The sequence below is a fragment of the Elephas maximus genome, chromosome 17 (genome assembly GCF_024166365.1).
Source record: "Elephas maximus indicus isolate mEleMax1 chromosome 17, mEleMax1 primary haplotype, whole genome shotgun sequence".
In the NCBI taxonomy this organism is placed as follows: domain Eukaryota; kingdom Metazoa; phylum Chordata; class Mammalia; order Proboscidea; family Elephantidae; genus Elephas; species Elephas maximus.
The window spans coordinates 51,774,716-51,787,165 of NC_064835.1; positions in this window are offsets into that span (position 1 = coordinate 51,774,716).

A 12,450-nucleotide genomic window follows, 5' to 3' on the forward strand; every position below is an offset into this window, starting at 1 on the left:
ACTGAAATATAAAGGGAGGATTTCTAAAGCTCAGTGACAGTCTTAGTAGATATTTTTACGTTTATTTTGAATTTCTTTTTCTTTTCCTCACTATCTTTGCTGATCATTATGAGGCAAGTCCTTAAATTTTCATACAGATGTCTATTTATCTTAAGGTAAGAACAAAATGTCAGTGGTCACAGTTGAATATACTCATTCTACACCTAAATTTTTGGTTATATTAGAAGAAATCTGTACATGGTGTTGGAGCTATTATGAGTGTCTTTCTCCTTGAGAGACTAAGCAAAAAGATATCTTCATCATGTGACCTACATTCCAATATCAGTTACCCTATGTACCAGCTGAAGACAAACACTTAGACAAACGAGAGGGAGAAAAGCAGTTGCTTAACCTACTCCTAGAACTATAACTGCAAATACTTCTTACCCGGCACCATCTTAAAAACCCCAGAACATTATCTCACATATTCCCTATGGAAACATCGTGAGATAAATTTCATTAACCTCCTCTAATCGATTGGGAACACTGGTGGCGTAGTGGTTAAGAGCTATGGCTACTCACCAAAAGGTGAGCAGTTCTAATCCACCAGGTACTCCTTGGAAACCCTATGGGGCAGTTCTACTCTGTCCTATAGGGTCGCTATGAGTCGCCCTGGCAACGAGTTTTTTAATAAATAGAACACTGAATTTTCATTGCGCCGATGCTGTCTGACCAAATTGAACTCGGACCTATCTGTTTCAAAATATGCACCTTTCAAACGTGATGGTATCTTCTGTGTCCCTTCTCTGAGCCTCAGTTTAATCCATCTCTAAATCATAAATGATAATAATTTACTGGATAATAAACGGCCGGGCAAGGTTTCGTTCTGTTGTACATGGGGTGGTAATGAGTCAGAATCTCCTGGAAGGTACCGAACAACAGCAACAACAAGTTATAAGTGTTGGTCCTTTGGTCACATTTAAGCTAAGTTTTATGCACTGAGGAAGTACAGTGAAAATTTAGAAGGTGTTTAGAGAGTTATTTTTACCACCCCTCCTTACACACACGCACATCCCAAAATAGAGGGGGAAACATAAGATTTAACATTGAGGCTCAAGTTTGCTGTTCACTAACTAAACTGTCCTGAAGAAGTCCCTTGATTTCTCATATAATCAGTTAGTGCATGTACAAAACAAGAATATTAATCTATCTAGGTTATCAAGTTGTTGTTAGGAGTAAATATGTAAAAGCACATTGTAAAGACAAAAATATGGAAATATATGGCGTTATAATAAACAAAAGACGTTACTTCAAACTAAGAAAAAATTTAGTAAGAAAATTTGGCATTTATTCAGTATGAATGCTTTCATTAACTTATTTTTAAATGACAACTTGTAATTTCTCCCTTTAATATAGTTCCATTAAAAAGTTAGAAATGTAATAATAGAAAAAATTATGAAAGTGATAAAAAGCATTGAAGTATCCCATATATTTTTGTTACTTCTGTAAGAATATAGTATAGGTAGGACAGAGTTAAAAGTGATTTTGACCCTGAGATTCGATAAGTGACACAAAACATACAACTCCTAATACTCCCAACAAAACCAATCAACCATCTAATGAAAAGAGCACAAACCCTAAGCTGAAAACATAGAGGGCCAAAACAAATAGAAAATGGCAGAGTGAATATGAAACCTTTGTAGTCCAACGTTCTATAGCAGTAAGTGGCTTCACTTAGCATAGAATTGATCTAAGGAAAAATAGAGGGCTTGACACCGTGAGACTAAATAACCAAAACCAAATCCATTGCTGACGAGCTGATTCTGACTCATAGCGACCCTAAAGGACAGAGTAGAACTGCCCCATAGGGTTTCCAAGGAGCGCCTGCTGGATTCGAACTTCTGGCTTTTTGGTTAGCAGTTGTAGCTTTTAACCACTATGCCACCAGGGTTTCCTGAGACAAATTAGTTCCTCAGAACACTCAGCATAACTCTGTTGACAGCAACTAACAACTACTCAGTTTGGCACATGAGGGAAATGTTGGTTCAGTGGCAGAATTCTTGGCTTCCATGTGGAAGAACCGTGTTGGATTCCAGCCAGTGCACCTCAAACCCAGCCATCACTCATTTGTCAGTGGAGGCCTGCGTGTTCCTATGATGTTGAACAGGTTTCATCAGAGCTTCTAGACTAAGACAGATTATGAGAAAAGACTTAGAGATCTACCTCCAAAACATCAGCCAGTGAAAACCCTATTGATCATGACTTTCCTATCTCATTGTGCATGAAGTTGCCATGAATGAGGGGGAGGTGGAAGGTAACATGACTGCAGTTAACAACTACTATTACAGCTACTGATATAAAGCCTGTTACCTACATCTTGAAGGGGAAGAGAAATGACCTTATGAATGTAAAAATGTAGATTTTTATTATTGTTTTTCCCATATTCAGACTGAATAAGGGTGCGTTTTGTCCATTTGTCAAGATTTCCTTGTCTGTTATCAGGTTTCAGAAGTCAATAAATAAAATGGGAACGGTCTAACACATATTGCTGACATTATTAGTGATATTACTACGAGGTTCTTCTGACCAGAATTTTTAAATATATATTTAAAATTAATATGAGGAAGTAGAAAAATGTGCTTAAGTATTGTTATAATTTGGGACATGAAAATCAGGATATTTTAATCAGAAATTTATCGATGAAGAATCAGAAAATAATGATTTTTTAAACTGGAAAAGGGCAACAGGTGAAAATGTGTTTGGGTCTATAAAATAGGACAAAATAAAATAGACACATTGGTAATAAATGCATTAACAAAAGAGTAACTTAGAACAGACATACCAGAAAACCAACAATGAAGGGACAAGGTGACATAAGGCTGTATAAATTATTTTGAATGTTTATGGGTATCATAACTATAAGACAGAAGAGAAACGTAATGACCTTTTATTCATCAAAATGTACCTAGTATTCTAAATAAAAATAGTGAAAGAGACTGTTAGGAATTTTGAATTTCAATGAAAATGTGTTTTAATACAGGGGTGAGGCATGTGACAGCTGAACAAAGAGGGGGGGAAGGGAGGTGTATTAAAAGAAAAAAAAACGTATTTAATACTTCTTTCTCCAATTTCCAGTGACACTAGGTGATGTCCTTTGGTTTATAAACTTGGCTTGGGCTGTATCATATTTAAAAGTTGATCTGTTTGAGGATGAGAAAGAAATTGCTAAGAAAGGGCATGGGGTTTTTGCCACATTGAGAGTTACCGCCCAGAAATTAGCAATGGCACAACTCAGCTTAATTTTTTTTTTTAGTCAGCAAGATAGTAAAATAAAAACTACAACAATAACAACATCGAAACCTTTGTGAAAAGTGATGAAAAGAAATGTGTGTTTGGATTAATCACTGGAAATCATGTATTGGAACCATATCAAAACACTATAGGAAGCAGGGATTTCACCAGATAAAGTTGTAATAAAATACAAGCCTTTTTAATAGTACATTGGGATTATTATTTACATTCTAATTCTTAGTGTCAGTTCTGCATTTACTATTAAGCACTATATCTTTAGGTTTTATGGTTGAGTAAAGATGCAACTAAAACAGAAAAGGTAAAACAATTTTGGAAACAAAAAAAAAAAATAAGGTAAAAGATGAATAACTAAGCCAGTGTGTCAGTGCTGTGATAATATATATAGCAATCAATAAACAAAATAGAGAATCCACAATTAGATCTTTAGACTCTATTGATTTTCAACAAAGATGTCAAAAAAAAATTCAATAGGTATGAAATTTTTTTTTTTTTTAATTCGATGCTGGAAAAACTTGACATCTGTGTTGAAAAAGAAAAATATCCATCAATCTATTCTGATATAACTGATTGACTAAATTAATAAATGGGGAAGAAAAACAAATTTTTCATGGAAAAGAATTTCAAATAATTTATGTAGGCAATCTGCTCTCAAGGTAGAGGAGCATAACTTCCCAAAACTTAGGTGTTGACAAGCTTTAGGTGTTAGGACACAGCAGAACTCCCCCATAGGGTTTCTAAGCAGTGGCTGGTGGATTCAAACTGCCATCCTTTTGGTTAGTAGCTAGGTTCTTAACCATGGTGCCACCAGGGCTCCACTGCACCACTGGGGCTCTATAAAGAGAAGAGGAGGGAGAAATGTAGAAGATAAACCATTGGCTAATTTTAACAGAATAGATTGAACCCCACCCTCCCAATTTAATGAGATCGGTGGATATTAGTTAACAAGATAGTTTCTGCCCCTCCACTTAGCCGTATCTTTTGAGATTCAAATTTAATTTTTTTTTTTTGACTTCAAACAGGAAAGAAAGGACTTCAGGTGAAACAAAAGCAGCTGGCAGAGTAATTTTGGTAAGGGATTCTATTAAAGTGAATATTTGGTTTCCTAAGGGGGTAGCTATGAGTGGGAATCAACTCGACGGCAGTGGGTTTTGGTTTTTAAGTAAGAAAACGCCAAAATGAAAGCAAGATATCCGCTATCAACTTCTCCCTTTGACAATAGTATACGTGTTTAATATGCTATGATGAAAATGGGATTTTATGGTACTCCTACCAATAGCAATAGTCTTGACTTTTCATAAGAAAAACATCACACGAACTCAAAAACTGTAGTATCCTATAAAATATTTGGAAACCCTGATTGTGTAGTGGTTAAGTGCTACGGCTGCTAACCAAAAGGTTGGCAGTTCGAATCTACCAGGCGCTCCTTGGAAACTCAATGGGGCAGTTCTACTCTGTGACCAGTAAAGTTCATGAAAAAGTCCGGGAATCTGCCATAGCCAAGAGGAGTCTAAGGAGACACAATAAATAAACATAATGTGACAATCTGAATGGGAACCTGAATGGGGTAAAAATGAAGAAAATCTAAGTAAGCTATCAACTTTACTTAATTAAAAATCAAAAGCTAAGTTGGATTTAAAAAAAATTTTTTATTAAATATTTTTTATTAAAACTCTATTTCTTGAATGACAGTATTAAGGTAATAAAAAATACAAGTTACGGAATGGGAGAAAATATTTGCAATACATATATCTAAAATAGGACTTACTTATATTTTTTATATCCATATTGGAACCCTCATGACCCAGTGGTTAGGAGTTTGGCTGCTAACCAAAAGGTTGGCAGTTGGTGTCCACCAGCCACTCCTTGGAAACTCTACAGGGCAGTTCTACTCTGCCCTATAGGAACACTATGAGTCGGAAGGGACTTGACTGCAATGTGTTTTTTTTTTTTTTTTGGTTATATCTATATCATATTTTAAAAAGACATTTCAAATTCAATAAGAAAAACAACCCAGCAAACGTGAGCTTTGAATTTTAAAAGACATTTTCAAAAGCATGCAAGTAAATGGCCAATAAGCACTTGGAAGAGATTCTCAACAAAGGTCAGTCATTAGGAAAATGGAAATTAGTAAAGAGTGCAGAAAGAGCTATTTGGACAGTAGAATATAGGATGGACAGAAAAGTAGGGCCATGGAGCTAGAAATAATCCCCTTCCACACCAGCCTCTCTAACATCACTTTATATATCTGAACTTCAGATTCCTTATTGAACAAGATTATCTCTGAAGTCACTTTCAACTCTAACATTCTATGAGTTTATTTTAAGCAAGAAAGATAAATATGTTGTATATTTTTCTTGTGTTTCTTCTCTTGACAACTGCATTAATTCAGCTTCATTGGATAATTTCTGAAAAGCGATAAAGTATCAGAATAAAACAATTCATCAACCATTTGAGCACTTCCACTTTGAACTTGCAGTATGATCAATGGTGCTATTCTCTTTAAAATAACTTTGTCAGTTTTTTTTTTTTTTTAATTGTCAGTAGGTGGCAGGAATATGGGCCTAAGTTTTCTAAAATGGAAAGTTCTAAGGCCTCTATTACTATTATAAACTTTGCAAAATGGAAAATTTATATCTTGTGTGCTGGTATAACTTACAAATTTTGCTTAAAAGTACCAGAAATTAAATTCACCTGTGAACTGAGTCCTGGGGCAATGATTTATCTAACTTTCTATTTTACAGTTAAGATATGAACCTCCAAAATTGCTGTTTTCATATAAAATCACTGACAGAACTTTTAAACTTCTTTATCTATGTGCCTATGCTATTAGAAGTTATTATTTGAAAATTTTATATTAAAAAGAACTTCCCAAGATTATGCTAGTGGCCAGTGCATATATAACAAGATAGAATACTTCAGTGTCTGTGAAACACAGATGCCCCCTGTCATGAATAAAAAAGAAGCCAAACCAAACCCACTGCCCTTGAGTTGGCCCTTGAATCGGTTCCATCTAGAGTGACCCTATAAGACAGAGTAGAAGCACCCCATAGGGTTTCCAAGGAGCAGCTCATGGATTTGAAGTGCTGACCTTTTGGTTAGCAGCCAAACGGTTAACTAATGCACCACCAAGGACTGAATAGTGTCCCCCAAAATATGTGTCACTTTGACTGTGCCAGGATTCCCAGGATTATGTGGTTGTCCTCCATTTTGTGATCTGATATAATTTTCCTATTTGTTGTGAATCTTAATCTCTGCCTGTGGTTAATGAGGCAAGATTAGGTTATGTTAAAGAGGATTAGGGTGGGATACAACATCTTTACTCAGGTCACAGCCCTGATCAGATGTAAGGGGAGTTTCCCTGGGGTGTAACCTGCATCACCTTTTATCTTACAAAAGTTGAAAGGAGAGAGAAGTAAGCAGACAAATGAGGACCTCATACCACCAAGAAATTCTGACAGCAGAGAGCATCCTTTGGACCAGCGGTTCTGAGAAGTCCTAGACCAGGGTAAAACTGATGACAAGGACCTTTCCCCAGAGCCAACAGAGAGTGAAAGCCTTCCCCTGGAGCTGGGTCCCTGAATTCAGACTTCTATCCTAAACAGTGAGAGAATAGCTTGCTGTTTTTAAAGCCATTGACTTGTAGTATTTCTGTCATAGCAGGACCAGATAACTGAGATACCCCCCTTCACCTCAATCTCCAGGATAGAACTATAAATACTGAAGCTGCTTCTGAACAGTCTAGAAGTAATGAAAAAGTTTCTTCATATCCAAGTTGTTTTATGACACCCATCTCATCCGTATCAACCATGCACATGTATACAAGTCCATTACCATCAAGTCAACTCCTACTCATAGCAACCCTATAGGACAAACGAGAACTGCTCCTTGGGGTTTCCAATGCTGTAACCTTTACGAAAGCATGCCGCCACATCTTTCTCCCGCAGAACAGCTGGTGGGTTCAAATGCTCAGTTAGCAGCTGAGCTCTTAAGCATTGTGCCACCAGGGCTCCACACAGGTATAGCAACTCTGAAATATGTGTTGTTGAAGATGTGAAATAACTGAGAGTGAGAAACCATTCTGTATTTTTCCCCCCATGGTAGCATAAGTAAATTTCAAAACATTAACTCTACATCAGTTGTTAATTATCTGTTATGAGGAACAGTGTTACCTCCCAAAGGAAGCAAAAGCCACATCTTTGCTCTGTTAAGTTTATGTATTTTACTATAAGGGATTATGAGATATGATAGAAGTTAACCATAGAGATCAGCTAAACCAGAGAGTCTCAAGAATGTGAAATACGGAGATAAGCTTGGGTAAGCTCAGTAGGTTAATATGATAATAACTAACATCCATTGATTGGTTACAAGGGTGAAGGAACTCAGCTAAATATTTATCATGTCATTTACTTCTCAAAATTGCATGAGGTAACTACTATTAAAAACCCATTATGCAAATGGATTGGAAGATTCTAAGATGGCTGTCAATGATCCCAACCCCTGAAATTCACACCCTTGTGTTTTGTCCTCCTCCTGAGCATGAAGTAGACCTTACAACTTGCTTCTAATGAATAAGATGCAGAAAAGTGAAGGGATGTCACCTCTGTGATTATCTTACAAAAGAATATGACTTCTGTCTTGCTTGTACTCCCTCTCTATTGACTTCTTGGCTTCATGCTTTGATGAAGCGAGCTGCCATGTGGAAAGGAACAGAAGCACCCACTGGCTAATAGCCAGCAAGGTCCTCAGTCCAACAGACTGTAGTGAAATGAATCCTATCAACAACCTTATGAGTGAGTTTGGAAGCAGATCCTTTCCTACTTAACCCTGGAGATCTGGGCCACGGAATTGGGCCCAACACCTTAACTGCAGGCTTTTGAGAGAGAGTGAAGCAAATATCCAAAGGCACCCTGGTGACACAGTGGTTAAGCACTTGGCTGCTAACTGAAAGATAGGTGATAAAAAACCCACCAGCTTTGCAGAAGAAAGATGTAGCAGTCTGCTTCCGTAAAGATCACAGCCTTGGAAACCGTATGGGGCAGTTCTACTCTGTCCTATAGGGTCACTATGAGTTGGAATTGAGTTGACAATAATGGGTTTAAAGCAAATATCCAAGCTAAGCTGTGCTTGGATTCCTAACTCACAGAAAATATGAGATAAAACATGTGTTGTTTTAATTCACAAAGTTTTGGAATAATTTTTTATACAGCAATAGAACCCTGTTTCTCTGAATACTTTGAGAAGCAGACAAGGATTCTGAATTTTGAGCAGCTCTATATCACGATTAGCATGTAGTAGAGCTACAATTGGCACTCCAATCTCAAGCTACCTACTTCTAGCCTTTTCCAGCCCATAGGCAGTGGCCAGTTTTAACAGAATTTCTGAAAGAGAATTTAGTAAGCAGAGAATTCAACCTAGAAACAATGTGATAATAAGATTAATAATAAAAATTGGTAAACACATATGAAAACCTAAATAAATGTATTTATTTATTTGTTTATTTTTTAAGTATTAACAAATTGAAGTGGCAATGAAAAAAAGATGCGACTAAAATGCAGGCCTACCAGGGTTAAAGTAAAGATTCTGATTCAGTTTTGGTATTTTTAAGTCAAATATTTACTTGGAAATTTTAAGTCATCCAAAAAATCGGTAAGAGAAAAGGAAGAGTGGGTATAGAGAAAACTCAGTCAATCCAACAGAAAGAAGGTAAAGAGAGTAGGAACCGTAGTAGCAAAGAAAAACTTGCTAAACATGTGACATAAACAGCATTTTGGAAATAATACATAGCATATCTGTAGTCAAAATAGATTAGAGATTGAACTCAGGGTTTTTTTGTGTGTGTGTTTGTTTTTTAATGACATAAAAGTTAAGGCACTCGATTGTGTGGATCATAACAAATTACAGATAACATTGTAAAGAATGGGAATTCCAGAACACTTAATTTTGCTCATGCAGAACCTGCACAAAGAAAAAGAGGTAGTCATTTGAACAGAACAAGGGGATACTGCGTGGTTTAAAATCAGGAAAAGTATGCATCAGGGTGTATCTTTTCATCATACTTATTTAATCCATATGCTGAATAAATAATTTGAGAATCTAGACTGCATGAAGAAGAGTGAGGCATCAGGATTGGAGGAAGATTCATTAACAGCCTGAGATATACAGATGACACTACTTTTCAAGCTGAAAGCAAAGAGGAAGTGAAGCACTTACTGATAAAGATCAAAGACTGCAGCTTTCAGCATGGATTATACTTCAACATAAAGAAAACAAAAATCCTTACAACTGGACCAATAAGAAAATCACAATAAACAGAGAAAGTATTGAAGTCATCAAGGATTTCATTTTACTTGGATCTGCAATCATTGCCCACGGAAGAAGCAGTCGAGAAATCAAACGGTGTATTACATTGGGCAGATCTGCTGCAAAAGACCTCTTTAAAGTGTTGAAAAGCAAAGATGTCACTCTGAGGACAAATGTGTGCCTGACCCAAGCCATGGTATCTTCAACTGCCTCATATTCATGTGAAAGCTGGACAATGAATAATGAAGACCGAAGAAGAATTGATGCCTTTGAATTATGGTATTGGTGAAGAATATTGCATATTGAATATACCATGGACTGCCAGAAGAAAGAACAAGTCTGTCTTGGAAGAAGTACAGCCAGAATGCTCCTTAGAAGGGAGGATGGTGAGACTTCGTCTCACATACTTTGGACATTAGGAGGTATCAGTCCCTGGAGAAGGACATCATGATTGGTGTCTTAGTCATCTAGTGCTACAATAACAGAAATACCACAAGTAGATGGGTTTAACAAAGCGAAATTTATTTCTTCACAATAAAGTAGGCTAAAAAGGTATCAGCTCCAGGAGAAGGCTTTCTTTCTCTGTTGGCCTTCTCATCAATTTCCCCCAGATTAGGAGCTTCTCCAAGCAGAGGTCCCAGGTCCAAAGGATGCACTCTGCTCCTCGCACTGCTTTCTTGGTGATATGAGGTTCTCCCTCTTCGCTTGCTTCCCTTACCTTTTTATCTCTTGAGAGATATAGGGTATGCAGGCCATACCCCAGGGAAACTCCCTTTATATTGGATCAGGAATGTGGCCTGGTAAGGGTGTTACAATTCCACTCTAATCCTCTTTAACATAAAATTACCATCACAAAATGGGGGATAACCACAGAATTCTAGGAATCATGGCCTAACCAAGTTGACTCATATTTTTGGGGGGCACAATTCAATCTATTACACTTGGCAAGGTAGACGGTATTGAAAAAAGAGGAAGACCCTCTATGAGATGGATTGACACAGTGGCTGCGACAATGTGCTCAAACCTAATAATGATCCTGAGGATGGTGCAGAACCAGGCAGTGTTTTGTCCTGCTGTACAAAGGGTCACTATGAGTCAGAACCAACTAAACAGCACCTAAAAACAGCAACGAAAGTTAAACCACTGCCGTCGAGTCGATTTAAAGCAATCATATATTGAGGATCTGATTTCATGTTCAAAAGAAACAAACCTAAAATATTATGATAGAAGAACGTTTTCAAAAAAGTTGTAAATAATTATTATACAAATATTAAATAAATTAAATTCAGTGTAGCATATCTAGCATCCTCAACTTGATTTCTAATATCATTAATCAATAAAAGGAATCGGGGATCCTTGGAGAAATAATTGATTCTAGGACTGAGGTAGAAAATACACAAAATGAGTCTGGAGTATCTCTTATTTTCAGAAATTAATACTAAAAAAAAAGAGAGAAAGATGGAAGAAAGGAAGAAAGAAAGTCATAAAAAAAAAGAAAACGCACAATGATGGAGATATGTTACAGGGATACAGGAGTCAAATGAACGAGCCCTTACTGGCTAAATTGAAATAATTTGAGTAAAATATAAGGTACATATCCATTAGTCCATACTGATATAAATAAATGATTGAATAAATACATGGCTGATGATGAAAATGCATAGATGGTAGAACTAGATGGTGGATAGAGAGAGAGGGAAGAATAGAAAAATCTTCCATGAAGGTTTCCAAATAATTTATGGAGATAATCTGCTCTCACGGAGTTGAGAATAACTCCCCACTTCTTTTGTGTGTATCTCATAATCTAGTTTTGCAATGTTCAATTTGATAATCTCTAGCCGTGCCCTATAGAGCACTTGAATATGAACATATGATTAAAAAAAAAACCTATTTTACATTTTATATCATCATTAATAATTTTGTATTTATTACATGTCGAATAATAATCTTGCTGCTGCTGTTAGGTGCCATGGAGTCGATTCTGACTCATAGCGACCCCATGTACAGCAGAACGAAACCCTGCCTCATTCTGCACCATCCTCACAATCTTTGCTTTACTTGAGCCCTTTGTTGCAGCCACTGTGTCAGTCAATCTTGTCGAGGGCCCTCCTCTTTTTCACCGATCCTCCACTTTACCAAGCATGATGTCCATCTCTAGGAACTAGTCCCTCCTGATAACATGTCTAAAGTACAAGACTTGGAAATACTGGATTAAATAAAATATATTGCTATTACTAGTTTTACTTTTCAAAAATGTCTTAACGTTGCTACCAATTTTTAACTGCATATTAAATATGATGGCTTGCATCATGTTTATCGTATAGTACTGCTCTAATATATGATTGTCTATATATTTTATCATTTCCTTCTTCATATAAAAAGGGTTGATTCTATTCTATATAGAAAAAGAAATAAAGAGATTTAAAATGTCATTAAGATATTAAAGAGAAATCAAGACTACAACAAATAAGATCTGAAAATCAGTTAGTATGAAAAGCTTTAATTACTCAAATCATCAATAATAAAGCCAAATATATTCATGAAACACTCCTGAATAGAGGAGCACTGTTCTAGACACTGTTGTTGCTGTGTCCTGTTAAGTCAATTCCGATTCATAGCAACCACATGTGGCAGGGTTTCCCAGACGGTAATCTTTGCAGGAACAAATTGCCAGGTATTTTCTCCCACAGAGCCCCTGGTGGGTTTGAACCACTGACCTTTCAGTTAGCAGCCCAGCACTTAACTTTTGTGCCACCAGGGCTCCTGTTCCAGGCATAGAAAAAGTAAATGTCTCATTTTGGTTTTCCTCCAAAGGCAATCAATATTATTGAGGAAGCTAGGTTCCCTCAGAAAGAGAGG